Source organism: Patagioenas fasciata, chromosome 21, assembly GCF_037038585.1.
Source record: "Patagioenas fasciata isolate bPatFas1 chromosome 21, bPatFas1.hap1, whole genome shotgun sequence".
Lineage (NCBI taxonomy): Eukaryota > Metazoa > Chordata > Aves > Columbiformes > Columbidae > Patagioenas > Patagioenas fasciata.
This window is the reverse complement of record NC_092540.1, coordinates 2,270,088-2,290,894: the sequence shown is the minus strand read 5'-3', so window position 1 is coordinate 2,290,894 and position 20,807 is coordinate 2,270,088. Positions and strand designations below refer to the sequence as shown.

Here is a 20,807-nt window from a genome sequence, read left to right as displayed (position 1 = left end):
CAGGCCCTGGCACCTTCGGGGTTTTAATTTTTCCGCGTGGAGTCAGTAAAATCCCTCTGGGCCCTCTGGGCGTGGCGTGTGTCTCGGGCCAAGGCTTCAAATGAGGCATTTGAATTATGCAGGACTATAAACAAGATCGATAATCTGATGTGTGAAATCCGAGCATAGCAAGAAAGGGGTCATTCTCCTTAACACTGTTTGCTCACACTCATTAAGAGCCCCAAAAGTTCATTTTCCCATCACTAATACATCCACTTTCGTTCTCAAGATTTGCCCAAATATGTTACAAAAATCTTAAGACTTTTCTCCTCTTACCATTTATTTTCAGGGCCTGTTTTCTCTCCAAATCCTCACGGAGTCTTGAGTGTGGAGCTGCCTGCAGGGCTTGGACAGGGAACAAGGTAAGGGAGAGTCTCCTGAGAAGTGGGTTTTCTGTGGGAAACATTTCCTCTCACTGTTTAACAAAAACAGTTATTTCCTGGTTGTTTCTGTATCAAAGTAACTGTACAGTTTCACCTACCAGAGTGTTTTCATGTTTAGAACCAATTTTTCCCAAGGTGTGTATGAAAACCGTGCAAAAAGGCATAGGAGCAGATGCTTGGGTCTTGTTTTGAATGCAGTTACACTCACAACCCAGTAATACTGAAGGATGTTGGAGGTGGTTGCTATTCTCACTTACTTTGCTGTTTATTTTCGGCTGCTTTCAAGCCTGGCAGCATTTTGGGAAAATCATCCCAAATAGCTTATCTGAATTGCAATGGCGGCGTTTTATTAAGGATTCCTTGTCCCATTTGCAATGAAATGCACTTTATTATTATTTTTTTAAGCAACATTCAACCTACCTTACGACACAAACCCAACCCTGCAGTTTCCCCTTTTTGCTTCAGAGTGTTACTGTGCTGAATGGTATCGACCTACCAGGTATAATGTGTTCTAGGAAAAGCAAAACCATGAATCCTTTTGAATAGACAAAATAATGAGATGTATCAAACACTAGGGAAGTCCTTCATTATCCCGATACATTTGAAGCAATAAAAAACCTAAAAGAGGGAAAAGTTTTGTATTGGCTAATGCTGGCGAAATAAATAGGTTTGAAAAACTCCTTTATCAGGCTACTCTGCTTCTCTAGTAATTTTCATGCTAATTTTCTCTACAAGTTTGGGAATGGAGCGTTCAGCCTTCACGAGCAGTAGAACTGGCTACGTGATTCTTGCAGGGAATGAAATCAGCTGAGATGACAATGAATTTTTCAGGGAGGTTTTGCTGTTTTGGGGCAGCAGTTTCAGCTGGTGGTGTGAGCAGGGGCATCATTTTGATGTTCTGCTCTGTGTAGCTGGGCTTTTCCGCTCACTCCTTGTTGCAGGTACATTTATGTTGATATCCCATTGTTCCGAAGTCTCTCATGGTGACAAGAGCACTTTCTCTTGTTTGGCTCCTTGACCATATGCAGGAGATGTGAGATCACTTGATATGCACTTAGTTCTAGATTTTTGTGATCCTTTTTCTCAAAAGCATTTCAGAAATGTTGATTTTAGTGGCTTCTCTGTTATTCTTTCTCAAAAACCTGTTCCCAGGGCTATGGCAAGGGGGGCAACAAACGGTCCATGCACAGAATGTCAGCGAATAAACCTCAGTCTTGGTCCCGCTCCCCTCACAGAGCCTCTTCAACCCAAGCTGCCCAGTCCTGTAGCACAGAATGTGTCTTCTTCCTAAAGCAGATCAAAGGTCATCTTTCAAAAGCTGTCCTGGGGAGCTCCGCGCCGCCTCAAGTCACTCTGGGCAGGAGTTTTAATCTCTTCAATATCTGGATGTAGCAGAGTGTGTTCCTACGAGTTACAGGCAGTTTTCAATAGCAGAACCACGACGAAAATTACGGTTTTTAATTATTTTTTTTTTTTTCCGATTTAAAACCAAAAGCCCGGATTTGAATGGAGCGGGGGGATCGCGGCCCCGGGCGCGCACCCTGCGGGCGGCAGCGCCTCCTGCTGGCCGCGCCGCGCCACCACCCGCCTTCGGTCCCGCGGTAACGGGGCCGGGCAGCGGGGGATCGGCCTCAAACCCCATCTGTCTATTGCTCTAAAAGCACCAGCCTCTCTCATTCCCCTTCACATCCTCTGCCTTCCTCTGGCAACCCTGCCACCCTGCCACTTATTACAGTAATGTTGGAGATTTCCAGGTTTTCTATCCATTAAGAGATTCTTGAGGGAAAACTACAAAGGTGATTAATATTTTCATTTAATAGACTATTATTGAACCAAGCAATATAATTAAGGAAAGAAGGGGCTCGCAATAGTTTTGTCAATAGGATTATCAAGTTGTGAAGTAAACATTCACTTGGTAGAAAATTCACATTATTTCGTGAGCTGTACCAGTCAGACTGACGTTTTATTTTCATCTTGAACATGCACAGCTTCAAAGTCCACAGATCGTCCTGCTTTACGTATTAAAGAGCCTTCTATTATCAAAGTGCCGTTTCCCCTGTACGTTCTTACATAGTATATCTTAGATAAAACAAGTGTATGGATATTTGTAACAGCGTTCTAACCTGGAAGCTTCTTTGCAGTTAGTTTTGCAATGATGCGCATCCTGGGGCGAAGACCATTTGGGTTTGGTTATTTTCTCGTTGCAGAGTATGCTGGGAAACTTTTGAAAGAAGTGTTATCCAGCTGTAGCACCAGATCTTTAGATCCCGCTAAACATACGGTATTGTTTGATTGGTAATGACAGACAGGTAGGAAATGATCCCTGCTTGAGCAAGTACTGTTTTATTTCAATGACTAGAAGAAAGCCTGGGTTTTTAGTCCCATAAAGGTCACGTCTAAACTGACTTCAGGATCAAAACATTTAAAATATATTCTTACAGGCCTGAATTTTACTGTTCTTCCAGGTCTGACCCATTCTTCCGCTGTTTTTCATTGTCTGCCAAGTCGTTCTCTGTTAGCCCATTAACCTTTGAGAGATTAGGAGGGCACATATTGTTATTTCTTTCTAGTGTTCAACTGTTTCCTAAGTGTTTTACAAGCATATGCCTACAATTATTCCAGTTTTATGCTTTATGAACAGCAAAACTTTGATATGCATGCATCTCAGCTCTGCAAAGGATTGTTCGTGTTTCCTGTTCCTCGCTCTTTCTACACATGCTGAGCTCAATTTCTGTGTTCAAATCCTCAACAGCCCTTCGGAGCAGCAAAGGCCAGGGAACGAGGAGGAGCTCCCTTAAAGAAATAACCTTATTTCCTGGCTTAAACATGTGATTTACATGGAACTACAACTGACTTCAAATTCCAAGCAAACAGCCCAGAAACCATAATGCGCTCCCATTCTGACAGGGACAATGAAACTTGCATCACACCGTTGGCATCTGTCGTGCTGTTTCCATTTCCACTGAGTAATTGCCGGAACGCTGGGCCTGGCAACGCCACCTCCGTCTCCAAATGCAGCTCAGGAATCGCTGGACTACAAAGGAGGTCAGGAGGGACTGAGCTTCTCCAACTGTCTGAGCAAATAGTCTGCTCCTTTGTTTCCTTCCATGCTCTTTAGGTTTTTTTTAAACACATTTTCTTGCTTTGCATCAGGAACTTGCGTGACAGATCAGTCTGCAAAGCGTGTGTGAGGCTGTTGAGGTGGCTGGATCCCCTGACAACTGCACCCGCCTGGTTTTCTCTTTTTAAGAGTGTCCAGAATTTGCTGTGCCTCAGATGCTGGCCTACCTATTAAAGCTGCTTTTCAGAAAATGCATTGCAAGTCTGTAAAATCACAGAATCTTCTAAGCTACTTAATTTCTATAGTACATAAGATCCGGATGTTATTTCTAGCATCTCCACTTAATGGCCAAAATGGGAATGAGGACAGAACACCTCGTTTTCTTTTCTGTTCTCTCCCAGTGAGCAACTCTCAGTCCCAGTTCGGCTTTTTGAGTCCTGTCCCAGCTCTCCGCTAAACAAACGAGAGGCATTCATCCAGCTGCCAGTTAATATACTGCCTTTGCACGTTCCTTCTGCTCTTTGAGCCCTATTTCTCTCTCCTCAGGTAGATTTCCAATACATGAGTTGCACACTTTGCTTCAGCAGCTCTTCCCACTTAGGTGAGTTCCTCTGCCAGGTGCAGTTTGTATAATACTTATACAAACATTTCCACTCAATTTTCCCTACCCAAAACAGAAACAAGGTTCCGTGTCATAGCCGAACTACCTGCTGTAATCTGTAACTTAAAACACCACACTCCGCTCCATAAAATCAAAGGAGACAAACACATGAATTAGAAGCTGGAGTTCCTGGCGTGGCTGTGAAGGGCCCTTTCACAATCTTTGCCATGGCAACATCCAGTTCTCAGAACTGGAGCGTTCCCTTGACTGGGGATGAAACAAAGCGCTGCGCAGAAAGGACGTTTTGTGCTGTCCCTGGACAAGAAGTCACCGTTACAAAAAGCAAGTTTAGTTGTTTCTGCCTCCCGTTAAGCAGCAGCGCATTCTGGGCAGTTGACGTTGATGGGTGCATAAGCCGTCTATGATAAAATGTGATGAATGCCTATGAAACGTTTTAATTTGGCTTCGTTTCCCTGGAAGGATTAAAAGAGAAAGGAGATGCTTCGTTTCCCAGGAAACCTGGGCTAGAGGGTAATAACATGATCTGTCAAACTGTGAAAAATACTGAGGAAAAGCTGGTTATCAAAACTGTTGCTCAAGGTTTAATTAGAAGGAATTCGGCTACGTATGATGGCTAAGGCTGTTTTGAGCTAATCTGGCTGGGTCAGCGTGGAAAATGAGCTGTGGAACTAGTTCTATGGTGAGTCACGGGGGTCCGGAACAGCTGGACCGGGATAAACTTATTTGGCCTAGGCCTAAGAGTCTCCGCTCTGGATTACAGTGGCTGTTTTTCCAGAGCTTCTGGCTTTTGTGTGTTCATTAATTCTGGGCTCAGGACGCTTTCTCAGGTCTGTGCGGCACGTACCACAGGCAGCCTGAGGCCCGGCATCACAGTGGAGATCGTCTGCAGAGGCCGGGCTGCCGAGTGATCCCAGAACTTCAGCTCTCGAATACTTGTCCCAGCTCAGCCTTGTGCTTTGCTCCCGTGTAAATCTGTTCTTCTCTTTAGGGAATTAAAATCTCATGCATTAAAAAAGGGTCTAAAAGTCACTTATTTCATAGTGCTCTGGGACTGTTTATTAGAGAAAGCCTATTAAAAAATCACAGTATCACAGTATGTTTGGGATTGGAAGGGACCTGGAAAGCTCATCCAGTGCAATTCCCCCATGGAGCAGGAACACCCAGCTGAGGTTCCACAGGAAGGTGTCCAGGCGGGTTTGAATGTCTGCAGAGAAGGAGACTCCACAACCTCCCTGGGCAGCCTGGGCCAGGCTCTGCCACCCTCACCAGGAAGATGTTTCTTCTCAAATTTAAGTGGAACCTCTTGTGTTCCAGCTTGACCCCATTACCCCTTGTCCTATCATTGTTTGCCACCGAGAAGAGCCTGGCTCCATCCTCATGGCAATCACCTTTTATATACTTATAGACATTAATAAGGTCCCCCCTTAGCCTCCTCTTCTCCAGACTAAAGAGCCCCAGCTCCGTCAGCCTTTCCTCATACGGGAGATGCTCCACTCCCTTCAGCATCTTTGTTGCCCTGCGCTGGACTCTCTCCAGCAGTTCCCTGTCCTTCTGGAACTGAGGGGCCCAGAACTGGACACAATAGTCCAGATGGGGTCTCACCAGGGCGGAGTAGAGGGGAGATCGCTGCTGATCTTTGCATGCCACGATGTATAGGAGGGTGTGCAGTTTTGCTCTTTGCCTGGAAAGCAAGAGGGTTCCTGTGCTGTGTCTCAACAGCAGAAGTTGAGGGTAGTGTGTGGTACTGTACATATTGCCAGGCGCTCTGGGAATAATGCCCTGGGGCAACTGTAATTGCATTCAGTCAGCACCGAGGTCCCAAAGGCCCCGACTCGCAGTCTGCATCACAGGACGGAACTCGCCGTTGCCGCCGTCTTCATCTGAAAAACTGCCTGAGCCAAGTAGGAAAAGGAAACCGTTCCAAAGGGCAACAGAAGAAAAGAAAGTTACTTAAATTCAAAGCGTATGCCTGAGGATCAAGGAAGTTTACTAGACAAGTTTTAAACTACACATTTCTGTGGTCCTTCAAAAATGCGTCAAGGCTGGAATGTGAAATAAGAGAACTGAGTGGTGAAACGTGCCACATATTTTCTGCATTTCACTTCACTGACATAAAGGACAGTGGTGATTTGTAGCACGATGAGACACAAGGGTTCTGCCTGTGAGTTCTGGGAGCTGGGGCGGCTCCCGGGGGATGAATGAGCCGTGTATGGCCCAACGCGCGCCCACCAGCAGATCTGGCGTCAGTTCAGATCCACCTCTGCCTGGTGTCATCATGGTGGCTTTCAATTACGAATTATAGCTACACAGACAGTATTTTGGAGTTAAAACGCTGCATCATTAGTAGCATCTAGTTAGTGTTGTATCTGGGGGACCACCAAGCTGCCTGCTATACCCTTACATGGGATTGTTCTCTTGGCACAGAAAAATTCTGCTTGTGTTGTATCAGAAAAATATTTGGACACGGAGTTCAGTTATCTAAGAGAAGTTTTGGGTTCTGTTGCAAGGAATCCTCAATCCAATGAGCTTATGGCAAATTATTCGTCTTTGGGAAGATTTCTCTGCTATTTAGTCTGTTCTACAGGGTAAGCTGAATGTGCCTAAGTCTATAATCACTACTTATTGTACGCCTAGGTATACCGAACTTCCCCAAGTTGGGTTTTTTTACTAGCTGGCTTTTAAAGATGGTCAAAATTCCCATAGTGTGAGGATTCACTTATTTCTGAAATCAAAGAGACTGCAGAGTGGGCAAAAATGTGGAGCATAAAGAGACACACAGTGATGGGAGGGGGAAGTATGACGGCAAAGGCCATATCAGCACATGGACACAGCGCATGAAACCAGGGAGTGTGCGGGAGGTCAGGGGAAAGAAGGCCAAGGATAAAAGACATGAAATGGAACTTGAAGGAAATACATTGATGTGATCGTGCTGTGGTACCGTGCACAACAAGAGGAGGTTTCTGTCAGCAGCGCTGCTGATCCCGGCCCCAGCTGCTGCCTGGAGAGTCGCCAGTGTTTTAAATAGACTTCTGCATTTTCCCAGGTCTCAGATGTAATAGAAAAGGCCATTAAGAAGGGCAGAGGGTGCAGTGGTTACGGAGAACGGGGAAGAAGGTATTGCAGTTTCATTACTGTCTGTGGAGTGGAGAGGAGGATTTGAGAGAGCCAGTTCCAGTGTTTAAATGTGTGTGTGTCGAGATGAGCCAAACGACAGGACTCTGAAATCATTCCACAGCCAAACAGTTCGGGCTGTCCTTGGTCTCCACTATTCTCTCTACATTTTCTTTTCCTGTTCTTCTTAAAACAAACATTGCTGAATCCAGGAGGCTCATACTAGGAAAGTGCTGCCCCTATTCTTACACTTACATTCTCAAGCTGTTTCCTTCAGCCCTACTGGCAGCCACTGATAAAAGTAGATGGACCATTGGTACGGCCAGAACCTGTTTCTATATCTGTCATTTCTTTCAAGTCAGTTCTGAGAATTTCACTACTCTGCGTGACATCTGCAACAATGTTAGACCCTGCTCTGTACTCTTCCTATTTCTACCTTCAGTTTGGAAAAAACAAACCCGTTTGGTGGCCGAGTCTATTCATCTGCATGGTGTGCACACCACTGGAGCTCAAGAAGTGTCTCCCTTGGGCAGGAAGCTGGTTTCAAAGAGCCTGCAGCACGGCCAGGAAAGCCTCCAGAAACATGTGCTGTGCCGTGATCCAAGCACGTTCAGTATTCAGACTCTGAGCAGCTTGGAAAGGGCCGAATCTCTTCGGGTTGAGCCGGCGAGGAAAGTCAATCGAATAGAAAAGGAAGAATCGCTTGAGTATCTCAGAAATTGGTTTTTTTGTGGCCAAAAAGCTACTAAAAATGTGGTAGAAATCAAAACAATATTTATGTTGATAAATATATATTAAAAGTTTGGAAATACAAGAAACTGAAAAAGCGAGTAGAAGGACCATATTTTTTTTTCCAGAATAGTGATGCTCTGAGCCCATCTATGTCAAGGAACAGAACCCAACAAGAGCATCACTTCGTTAGCAGGTGTAATAGTCACCAAAAATTGACATGTTTAGTGAGTTTTGCTATTTGGCATTTTGGGGGTAAAGCAGGTAATATACCTGTGGAACGAGCCATATCTGTTATTCAGCAATTTCACCAAAAAAATCACAATCACCATCACTTCTCACAGTGGTTTTTGTCATCAGATCCTATGGGCTTGTTAAAACGTTTCAAACCAAATACAAACCATCTCCTTTAGTCCCACAGAAGCGGGAAAAGCAGGAACTAGATATTCAAACACCACACTAGAGGGCACTTGAGCTGTTTTTTCCAGAGTAGGTAAAGGTCAGAACAGCAGGATCCTTCCTCAGGAGCAGCACTGAACACAATTAACACAGGAATTAGTGGGATTTATCGGGATCGGGTCAGTAGAACTATTAGTTAATTTTCCCCAGCAGCCTACTGTGTAAACTTCCAGGTGTAAGTTTTGCTTGTGGGTAATGTAAGCGATTAGGAGTAAATAATATAAGATTGCTGATCGATGGTAATGGTGTTTTGGTAGCAGCTCAGCCCTGTTGGGCTGCTTCCTGCTTCTGGATCTCGTTCATCTTTATAACCTGCTCCTACCCATTGTGCCCCTACAGATCTTTCTTGGAATAAATTGGGTTGGAGGGACCTTCCCAGCTCCCCCAGTGCCCCCCCTGCCATGAGCAGGGACATCTTCACCAGCTCAGGTTGCTCAGAGCCCTGTCCAGCCTGGCCTGGGATGTCTCCAGGGATGGTTCATCCACCACCTCTCTGGCCAACCTGGGCCAGGCTCTCACCACCCTTTAACTCACTTTTCCTGCACTGTGGACTATCCTAATCCCCGATCACCTCACCCTCATTACTGTTTTTCCCTCTTATTTAACCCTCTGCTCTGGTTCTGATCTGTGTCTCCAGCTGCGTTTGCTGGGGTTGCTTTCTTGCGTCCTGTTCCTCAGTCCCGTCTGCAGCCGCTCCCATGCGCTCAGTTCAGCTGCTTTGGCTGAAGGATGCTGTCCGTAGGGACAGGAACTTAGAGCCAACCAAAGGCTCATCTCATTTCTTCAGTTCCCAGCTGCACAGGGTTCCAGATAAGCCCAGGGTCACACAAACACATGAAAATGCAGCTTTCTGATCAGAGAGGGGTGCAAGAGCCGCACTGGGAGCCACATAAATTGTCTCAGCTGGCTACGTTTAGCTAGTTGGCTGCCATTTTGCCCTTATTAAGTTGAATAATTTAAAGCTGGGAAAAGCCGCTTTAAAAAGAAAATGTATTGCTGACCTATAACTTTTGGCTTTTTGTGCTTGAATATCAAGTCACAGTGGGAGTTTCTCCTGTTCGCAGTAGCTTGAGGTCGGACACGTTACCTGCCAGCCCGACGTACACTCCGTGTTTTCTGCAACCGGGCAGAGCTGTGCGGAGGATCCAGCGTTGCTGCTGGACAAGCCCTCACAGGATCCCTGAGCCAGCCCGGATCTCTGTGCATTCCATTCAAATGCAAGGTGTGCGCTTTTGATCCGAGTCCAGCAGCAATCGAGGCACAGGGGGAAGTCAGAGGAATGAGAGAACCCCCAGCCCTTTTTGTGAGGACGAGGAGAGAGGGAGAAATGTCTTGTGGCAAATACTGGGTTTGATCTTTAAGCTGCTATTGGGTTATGCTTGAAAGTTGCTAATGAGATTAGTGCAAAAACCTGAGTGGAATAGAATGGATGTGTCCCCGTATCTACTTATGTTCATCTAATCGGTTGTTTTCCGTGTATATCCTGTGTACCTGTCTCATAAGAGCACACCAGTAGAAACCCTGACCACCTGAATCCTCCAATTTTTATTTCCTTATGTAAAGCTCCTTTTTGAGGTATCTTGCAGGGTTTTTTTGTGCTTTGCGTTTGTGTAGGAATAATCATTATCACACGTGCAGCATTGAAAGTAAATGGCCAGATAAGGTCTGTAGTGGCAAATTTGGGAGATGCAAACTGCAAACTGAGGAGAAAGTGCTGCCGGGAAGGAGATAAATGTAGAGCGTGTTGTGGAGAGGTGACAACCGCGAGATGAACGTGACACCAGCACTCGCACAGCCTGTTCTGGGTTCTGCTCCCCCTGAAAGGTGGGGACCACTAGGGGACAATCCAGACCAACTTTCAGCTCTCTTATCCCTCCTCGAGCTGTAAACATGAGATAATTCCAGGATATCTCCTGCATATGCCCTACATATGTCTCAGATCTTTACACAGCGAACTCTGCAAACAAATACTGCAAAGAATAATATTAAAGTGCATCCCAGATGGAGCGGTATCAGGCTCAGAATGTAGACAAAAAATATACAAGCGACAAAAGCAGGATGAATAGCGAAACTCGCTTCTTTCCTAGCAGTGTGATCAGAAAGCTGCTTCTGTGTTTATTTAGCTGCCTTGTTTCGTTTGCTCAGAAATGCAGGAAGACCAAATCCATTTCCTTGATTCTCGGTTGGCATCTGGATGCCTTTTCCACAGGTCTCTTCTGCATTTCCAGGCTGGGTAGGTCACTTCCATGGCTGCTTTGTGAAAGATGGTAATTCAGAATGCCTTTGAACATTGTGCTTGAAATCACAAGGTTTCTGTTCCTTCCGATGTCGCCTTATATCTGGTTTTCTTTCATGACTTTCCCAGGTCCTTGAGAATTAAGCACTTGTGGCTGTTTTGCTGGACCCGAGATGTTATGGGAGAGCCACTCTTCCCAAATTGTCTTTGCACCCTCGTTTCGGTTGGGTGTTGATGTGCCTGCCTGTTGTGCTTCACCGCCGTGTCCTGGTACAAAGGGTCAGTGGATACAGGTCAGTCTTGTTCTGACTCAATGTGCCGGTTTAACCCTTGTAAGGTGAAGATGATCTTGTTAGTGGGGAAAATGGGACCATCACCAGCCTTTCCTGACCTGTCCATACAGCTGATGCACACCAGCTTCTCTTGGTCCTGTGCAGGGAAGGACATGCAAATCCCAGCAAAATTACTGATCATTTTGAATTGTTTTTTCTGATCGATAATGTGCTTGTTGGTTTTTGGTGACTCTGCACTGAATTCAGATATCTGAAATACTTTCGGTCCTATACTATCAGCGAAACTGTTGACTAACATTTAAATGTATGTTGTGTTTTGCCTCATAAACCTGATAATTTGCAGCTTCCATACAACGACACTTAGTACAGCAAATGTTTTTGAAACAGTATCATGTTTTGTAGGTTTTGTTTCTTTCAGGATAACAAAACCCTGCTGTGTTTGCAGCGTTTAGGGCTTTTTGCTCTTTGAAAGAGTTGCAAAGTGTTTACTAAGGGTATACCCTGCAGTGTGAGCAGGGCCGCAGTAAAAAGAACCATACGGCTGAATTCAGATCCTTGGAGGAGCACAAGGGCTGTAGGCAGTTCAGGTCTCTACATCGAGCTGTTCAAGTTGAACCTCCAAGTTTCTAATCAAAAGCTGGAACCAGATGGAAGTAAAATGTGAGGAGTAATACAAAAAATATGTTGCAGAGGAGATCAAATGGAAGAAAGAAAATGAAAACGTTCTCGATTGGCTGCAGAGTTCCTGCAGAAGCAGCTTTGTAGGACTAACCCTGTTCATCCTTCAGCTTGATTTTGTCCCCAGGTGAAACAAAGCGGAGCCTTGTGGAGCTGGGGGTGTGCGCTGCAGCTCTCGCCGCCATGGAAAAGCTCCGGTTATTTCAGGTTACTAAATTAGATTTAGGAAACTGTCAGGCTTTGTGTGATCTCTAAAGGTTCTCTGTGCAGCACCCAGCTGAAAACAAACACCGAGAGCAAGTGTCTCCTCTGCTGCTAAAACCTTCTCATTTCTTTCAGTCGGAGGCACCGGGGTGAATTCTGTGCCCTCGTGTGGAAGAGCGAGAGTGAGAAGGGTTTGAAGCCTCATGGTCCAAAGATCTGACAATTCAAGGAGGAGAAGGGAAAATAAATAATGAAATGGCTCTAACAAGCAAGATGTGTCCTTATTCAGAGCACAGGAATACCGCTCTTTCCTTCTTTGGGGAATATACAGGCAGAAAAATGAACCGGGAGACAATAACATAAGAGCGTTGTCAAAGTATTCCAAAAAATAACTGAGACTTGTGCAGATGCCAAGTCTAACTTGGGCCGATTCTCTTTTAGGAATTTTGTAGAGCGATTTTCTGAATTCTATTAATATAACAAGCAAATGTACTTTAGATGCTCGGGGTCCACATTGTGGGAAGTGAAGGTGACTTCTTGGTGATTTTTCAGATGCCAGGAGCATGTATGCTTTTGAAATGCAAACCGAAGTGTTATCTCCAAATTAAGACAGTTAAATGTTAAGGGAAGGGAAAGGGGGATGAGAAGAATAGGCAGCAAATGTGGAACCAAATTTCAACTGTGATAGTAATATAATGATAATATTTGCTGGTTTTTTGGACTTCATGCCGCCGTAGTGGGCAGTAATATTGTCCCAACCGTGTTGGTGAAAGGAAATGAGTAGAGGTCCAATTTGGGTTTAAATCTTGGGAACTGAGAAGGCAAAGGAGCCGAGCAGTTCGGGAACTGGAGCTTCTGCTTGTGCTGCCTCATTGGTTCTTGTTGCCAGAAATATTTTGGTGGAAGAGTTTTATCATTTTGCTTTCTGTCTGTTCACATGGAACAACTTCTGGGCTGAGCTGCTGTCAGAGCTCAGTCTCTAAAATACCTGAGGCGCTAAAGGAGCTGTTAGTATTACTACAGAATTATCATTTGTGATGGATATAAACTCTCTGCCCCAACCATTATGTGCCCTGTCACACCCGACTGCGCAAAAGGAGCCGTGGTTGCTCTTCAGCTCTTCCAGCGTAACTGTGCAGTGAATGGGAAGCAAATCCATTGCAAAATCTGTAAGTAAAATGTGAGTGCGGGTAGAAATGTTTGAGGAGACAAAACTACTTTGGTGTGCGGCTGGTTACACCTGGAATCCAAAACCAGCCGCTCACCAGGTTCCATTTTTGCCTAGAAACAGTGACTGTGTCCTCCCGGTGCCTCCCTGCGGTGGTTTCGATGGCAATGGTCTCCCTCTTCATCTCTTTTCTTTGCCATGGAAGCTGTTGGACATAGGGGAGCAGTTGCTTCTCCCACCCTGCTGGTTACGCTCTGGCTGGTGCAGCATTGTAAAGGTGCTAAAACCATTTTCCTGCTTCCAGTTTCATGCTGCATTTGCACTTTGCAGCTCCCGGTCTCCCCGCACTTACCTCTGTGTTTGATCACCAAATGAGGAGCATGGTCTATTTAGCTAAATAGCTCCTAAGGACTCCTGAAGCCTAAAATCCAGCAGGTGAGGAGGGAATGTGTTTGGATTGAGGGTTAAGGGGCAGCTTCCTTCCCCGGTCTCCCCATGCACCTCCTTTATTCTTCTGGTTTCCATTTCTGCACTGTCACGATCTTTGAATTACACAGCGCTGAACCGAGAGGTCGATGTTGTTAACAAGCACATTTGCTGGATGCTGAGTTTTTTTGGCCTGAAATCTCTCTGGAGTATCACTCTGTGAACAGGTCATTCTAACACACATGATTAAACGTCTTGCTGGAACCTTGCTGTTGTAGGCAAACCACAGGCTCATCTCTCAGGAGCGTTGTTTGGTGCAGGACTTTGTCTAAACATTTTTCCCACTGGATCTAATCCAGTTTGGGATCGCAACTGTCGTGAGAATGCAACGAAGCATTCTGGGAAGTATCTAAATTTGCCCCCATTGGTCAAGGCGATGTTTATGCACATGACAGGAGTGGGTACTCTTGGACCCTGGTAGTAATATGTGCTAAAAAAATACCAGAGCTCCCCGTTTTTTTGCATGAGTAAACCACAGAACTACTGTTTGCTAGTTTGAACAACTCCTGATTTGAACATCGTTGGAAAACAGCCAGGAAAGCAACTGGAGTCAGCCCAGGAACCTTTTTTTTCCCCATCCTCATAGCCACTTTATTCAAACAAACAAACAAAAGCCTCACAAAAAAGCCTTTTCACAAATGCACGTTTTCTTTGAAAGAGTATTTTAGGGCTTTGCAATGATTGCTTGAGATGTGATATTTATGTGAAGACTCCAGTAGGAATCTGTCAAACATAAATGCTGTAAGTTTATGCATTTTTGCTCATCTTCAGTCCAGCATAAATGATTCATTTCCTATAGAGTAACTTCCTTACATCTACAAGATACCGGAAAACGCTCAGCCTTGCAAAGAGGTACAATATATTTAGCAGTTTCCCAGTGGAGGGGATTGCAGAGCTCTCCTACAAACAGGAGAAATGACCGAGGATATCTGCTGTTTCCATGGGTTCCTCTGAACACTCCGCAGCAGCGATTTTGTCTCCAACTGTACCTGATGCTCAAGTTGCAAAATACAGCATTTAACAGACACACCTGAGGGACAGACAGGAGGTACCTGGATGGCAGATGCTCAGTCGGGCAGCGACTGAACCGTGTTGGCAACAGCTTTGATGGGTAAAATGCATTTATTCCTCCATCTACTGTACCATAGGCAGCTGAACTGGGGCTTGGTTGCTCCTGCCTCCAGCGGCTGTTTCGGTTTAGGGTGTTGACAGGGAAGATCCTTTAGGTAAGAATTTACACATGTTCTGTAATCCCAGATGGACTGACCGGGCCCTGCTGTGCGTGGTCACCTGCCTGGGGAGCGAGCTGCGGCATCCTCTGTGTGTGCATTCAATATATGATTAATCAGTGTGATTAATAAGGTACGTGCCTTATAAATCAGGGTGAGAGCCTGAGAAACAAACAGCGAAATGGAAAGGGGAGGTTTACAGGATTAGGTGCGAAGCAGGTAAGTATTGCGAAAAATGGGCAAAAATAGAATGAGAGCTGCTGCTGTTGAGGGGCATTTAAAACATAGATCCTGAGTGCAAAAAAAAAGTAGTGCATGAAAAGATAAGATAAATAAGGATAGGATGGAGAAAATGTGCAAAAACAAAATGGAAACATGCGAACTGCGGGACAGCCTGTTTGATTTTTAATACAGTTGTTTCCTAAACACGTCAGCGCTGTTAAAAGAGGCAGCAGGTTGTAAGTAAATACAGGGTGATGCTGAGTAAGTGACAATATTAAATCATCTTTGATCCTGTGAGGAGCAGTTAACAGACACCAGAATTTAGTGTGAGATCAATGGGAGCGTGTGCTCTGTCTGGAGAGCGATGGCTTGTTATGAACACAGGAATAAACTCTTACAATAAACATCGTTTTTCAGCCTAGTGCTGAGGAACCTCGGAACAGTTCCAGTTTGCAAAATCTCGTTGATTAATTCGATTACGCGCGTTTGCCCTTGCGTAGCTTTGATGTTCAAGTCAGTGTTTAAGCCTTGCTGTGGGTGACAGCTGTATTGGGAGTTATTAATCGCTGGATGACTCATCTGTTCACATGCATTAGACAATATCTAAACAGTTGGATAAAGTTGGAGATGACCCGTGCTTAGGGAAGACGGGATAAATATTATTTGTTTCAATTTGTCGCAAATCCATTGTAGATCAGACAGTCTGTATGTCAAATTTTCACAGAATCACAGAATCCCAGAATGTCAGGGACTGGAAGGGCCCTGGAAAGCTCATCCAGTGCAATCCCCCCATGGAGCAGGAACACCCAGCTGAGGTTCCACAGGAAGGTGTCCAGGCGGGTTTGAATGTCTGCAGAGAAGGAGACTCCACAACCCCCCTGGGCAGCCTGGGCCAGGCTCTGACACCCTCACCATGAACAAGTTTCTTCTCATATTTAAGTAGAACCTCTTGTGTTCCAGTTTGAACTCATTGCCCCTTGTCCTATCACTGGTTGTCACCGAGAAGAGCCTGGCTCCATCCTCCTGACACTCCCCCTTTAGATATCTGTAAACATGAATGAGGTCACCCCTCAGTCTCCTTCTCCAAGCTCCAGAGCCCCAGCTCCCTCTGGGATGTACAACTGTAATTTTCCTTGGGCCACTCTCCTCCTCTTGCTGGAAATTGTGACCAGAGAAACTGCTTCGACTCAGGACACAGCAGAAAGCTTTGACCTTTTTCAGAAACTTTATCACCGCAGTTCCTCCGCTCTGGGGAATTCGTCCACAGTTGTATGTACGAACTCTAATACTGTAGTTGGCAAATAACTCTGCAAGAGATCCAGGTTGGGAGGCTGTTGGAAGCGGTGTTAGTGCCGAACTGTTCTGCGTTTAGCATCTAATAACTCGCTTTGGTCAGACCTCTGAAGAGTTGTTTCCTTCAGACTAACAATAGCCCTTGCGAACTTTGTTGTGTTTGGCTTCAGGGATCTGCTTTGGGAGGCGCTTGGAGAGGAACCTGAGGAGCTCTGGTCTTCCTGCAGTGGGAGAACTGGGCTGCCACCCTCAGCCAGTAAACAGGCCCAGTTTAGAGCGGCTTTCCCAGCCTTTCCTATGTTACATCCTCAATTTCCTTCTGTGATACTAAAATCTTTTTGCTCTCCTTGTCTATTCTGATTGCTGTTCTTAGGAGGAGGACAAGGAACTTTTCATACACTTTCTACATTCTGGTCACCTTCCATTCATCTCAGCTGGTTCCATACAGCTGTTTCGATCCAGAATATTTTTAACCCAAGCCTCTAGTTTTACTGTTTACTAAACAATATTTATGGCTAAAATTTCTTATACTCATTGTCAGTTGACGTAAACGCCACTGAAAAATTTGTACAGAATATGTCTGCTGAGTTTTTTAGTACCATAATAGGAAATTGTTTTTCATGACTTTCCAAAAAGTATTCGTAACTTTTTGTGAGAAGACGAACTAAAAACTTGGATCTTACAGTTATAATTTGACATACTCGATATTGTTTAGTGAATTGCACACACTCTTTTGTTATTTACCTATTACCAGCTCTTCCCTATGTTCAGCGCACTCCCCCCACTTAAAATGTCATCGCGTGGTGTCTAAAGGCTCACAACGTTCAGAAATTGGAGTCGCAGTCTGTGTGAATAACCTGGAACCACAGTGATAATTTGTAGTTGGTGACATCAACACTTTCCCCCCCATTTTTTTACTGTGCATCGAGTCAATACAAAATGGATCTGAATAGAGCTCGAGTGTTACTGCGACGTATCAAACTGAATTTTGGAATTAGTACACAGTTTAACTCCTAAATCAGACAAGTTCTGTTTTGATTAGAACCTCGTCTTGTTATTTATTGGACAACAGATCTCACAAGGGAATTGTTGTGCACGTTCCATCCTTCCTGCCACAGCTTAACTTCTTCTCAGAGTTGGATTGTGTGCAGCAGAATTGGAATCTACCCAAATGAAATGATTCCAGAGGGAAAAGGAAAACAGAACAAAACCCCCAGAGGATGCACATGAGCGGTAGCAACAGCAGATGAGCTTTTCATAGAAATGCCGAGAGCATCTGCGCTGTGTTAATCAGAGGCTAAAGGTATTACCTGGGTTGAACGCTATTGCACAGCTTTACAACGGGTGAGTCACGTCTCCAGTGATCACGCTTTGGATCACACTCTTACGGGCAAGATCTTGCTAAACGCCTGAAGAGGGGCCAGTGCGGATGGTGGATTATGGAACAGAAGTGATACAAAAGAGCCGATCTGAGTCAGCGTGCTCAGCACAGACTTGCCTTTTCCTGGCAGACGGAGCCATCGCACAGTAACTCAATTTGAGCACTAAGTGAAGCACCGGTTTGCAAAGTACGGTGGATTTTGTGCCTTAATGCTGGCGAGCAATATTCTGTTGAAAAGCCATGTGTGCCTAAAGCAATGCTTCAAAAGAAAAGCCGTGTGCATTTAAAACAGTAATCCATTTAAGTCATTTAGACATTTTTCTGTTTTCTTTTGAAATATTTGTCCTCCAGGATGGTTTGGCCCAAGCACAATGGAAGAACCTCGTACCCCACCCCGCTGACTTTAATTGAAGTCAGTTTGTAGTGTCCCCATCACTTGGACAACAGGTACCGAAGTGCTGCGGCAGTGTCAATGTACAGCCTTCAGTGGTCAGACTGACCAAGCGCTGCAATTCAAGATCAAATATCAACTCCAGTGAGTGCTATATAATGCTAGAGGTACCATGTCGGAACATCTTACTGTAGGCATAGAGAGGCTGGCTTCTCTAGAGCAAAAAAAAGTGAAAATACAACACACAGTGATTCCCAGACTTACAATTAAGTTCCCTGGCAGTGGTTGTAATTGCTTTAATGAAAGACGTTGCTTACCAACGAAAAGCTGGCCAGGGTGTGGCTTCTGCAGGGTTTCTCTTTAATCATGCGTTTAAATAAGGGATTAGATAATGAAGCATCAGTGTCATGTAGGGGATGAAAGGAAGCATGTAGGGAAAGCATGACTGTTACGTAAGCTGGCTCTTCGCTGGCGATGTCAACATTTCCTGTCTGTGTTGCAGGCGAAGTGAAAATAATCAAGGCAAGGCCCGGTGAGGTCTGACCTGGTTTCAGGTCTAGGCGTTACAATGGCCTTTCTGGCATTACAATGGCCTTTCTGGCCTTCCAGGCTTTTGGCATCAACTCGGCGGTCAGAGCCATTGCGTAACCGGGAGGATTGCAGACGTGTGTCGTCTCCCCCCTCCAGACAAAACCACCACCAAACCAGAACTGTAATAACAGCGGTGACGAGAGGATGAGTCCCGTGGTCGGTGATGGAAACAGATTATGGTCCACACCTTCTTCAGGCCTCTAGAGAGCAATCTGTTTTCCTCCAGGCAGAATTTAACCTTCACTCCTGAGACCAAATGAGCAGCAGTGAAATCTCTGGTGTCATGCTGTGGCATTTGGCTAAAGGTAAATCCAAGTCTGGTCTGATTTGCTTTTTAAATATAAGGATCTTGGTTTTCTTTCCTTGTAATCTAAAGAGGTGAATTTCAGATTATAGTGACTACAGAATTCTTCCAATAAATCCATCTTTTGCATTGCAGTCCATCTAGTTGATCTTATTTCATATGAAGTAGCTTTCATTTTTCTTAGCCATAATTGTATTCAATCCTTATATTTATAAATAAGGCTTTAACAAGAAATGAAGGCACTTCATCTTTAGGGAAGCAGTTGGTTGTCAGGCTTGTGTAACGAATTAAAACTTGGTAGGCAGAAGAGAATCCAGCAAACAGTTTGTAGCCCGTGTTTCAAAAGAAGTGGAGAAGCTGTGGGTAGCAGGGCGCTCTTGAGAAATGACGCGTGCTGCAAGCTAAGAGTTATGTTAAACCGAGGTAATTTCTAAAGCAATCCTTCACAGGTTTACCAGTCATTTGACCTTATACAGATAAGGGAGCGGGGTTATCAAGTCCGTTCTGTTGCAGAGCTCTCCATGCTGAAGCGCAGCCTTGAAGCAGCATTTATGTTCAAACTACAGCTATTCCAAATGGAAGTAACTGATCCAAATGTGGATGCTCTTGTCATTCCTTGGATGCAGTGGAAACAGCAGCAAATTAAGCTGGTTTGGGTAACTTTAACAGTGTTTTAGCAGCGTCAGTTGAGCTGAGACATCACTTGGCTCTTCAGTCCCCATCCCTTCTCTTGCAGTTGTGGTGTAAGTTCGATTACACGAGATCTCGTTCAGAACCCAGAAAGATCCTGCAATTGCTTTCCTCTTAAAATCACGTAAGAAAACAGATTTCCACTTTTGCTCTACTGTATAACCTCTTAATATCGTTTGCTCTAATTGCCACCAGTCGGGTTTCTCCAGCAAGTTTGTGCCTTCCTGCCATCTCATCAGTAACTCTGAACCACTGGTGAGAGCAGCGCCTCTGTCAGTGACCATAACACCGGCATTACACAGGAATGTGTATTTTAAAACAAAAAAAGGAGAGAAAGGCATTTTAAGCAAGGTGCTCGAGCCTCTTTGTACCTGACTCTGCAGCAATACAGGGTTCTTTACTCTTTGTACCTAACTCTGCAGCAATACAGGGTTCTTTACATTGATCACAACGTGACAATAAAAGGGCAGAACAAGACCACCACATGCTTGACTGGAGAAAAAAGGAAGGAAGAAAGAGAAAAGCTAACCATGATAAAGAATAGTTCCTGAAAATATTTACAGGCTGCAGACTTAACAACTCCATTGACAGTTGATAATGGCTGTCGCAGTCACCCAACAGCTGCACTGAATGAATTCACATTAAGTACTGGGAAAATTACTTACTTCAACACTGAAAATAGGCTTTTCAAATTAGAATACATAAATTTGCATTGCTGTTTCTATTTAATGTGCATAATCTGTCTCTGAACGTCGCATCACCCGTGTTTGGGTCTGCTGTTCCTCGTGGGTGTGCTTCCCAGAAGAACAAGCTGAAGACAGGTGGGTTTGTCCCCTTTTCTCTGGCCAAAAAACATTTCATAGAACAATCTACTGTAACCTAACGAGGTAAAATATCAGCTCACTGCAACTGAGACAATATCTCGGGCATCTCTGGCTGCATTTTATCTCTGGGGGAAAAAAAATAACAGTTGGCACTGAGTTAGTTTTCTAATTAAATCTTGATGCAGCCCTTGGCTTTTAAGATCCGAGTTGTTGCCCCAGGAAGCAGAGAGCAGTGAGGATAATGAGTGACAAACACACACTGATTCAGCTCCTGCGGGCATCACATTCCGAGCCCGGGTTGCCAGGATGATGTGGGAAACACTGGCTTTCAGGATCCCCTCGCAGGGTGTTTGTGTAGAGGAATTTTCCATGACGATCCACCTGGCTCTGATATAGGATGCTACGAGAGAAGT

The 20,807-nt window shown here is 44.8% G+C and overlaps 1 long non-coding RNA gene across 28 annotated transcripts in view; it reads left to right on the top strand.

Moving 5' to 3' along the window:
- The window catches only part of LOC136110801 (uncharacterized), a 94,015-nt gene that overhangs the window by 19,695 nt on the left and 53,513 nt on the right, over window positions 1-20,807 (top strand). For 26 of the 28 annotated variants that reach the window (XR_011742176.1, XR_011742169.1, XR_011742177.1 and 23 more), the window contains 2 exons: window positions 329-401; window positions 10,770-10,933. This is a non-coding gene — a long non-coding RNA (uncharacterized lncRNA). Of the gene's footprint in view, window positions 1-328; window positions 402-10,769; window positions 10,934-18,594; window positions 18,882-20,807 lie in introns of all 28 variants that reach the window. The other 2 variants (XR_011742158.1, XR_011742172.1) reach the window with 2 other exon arrangements.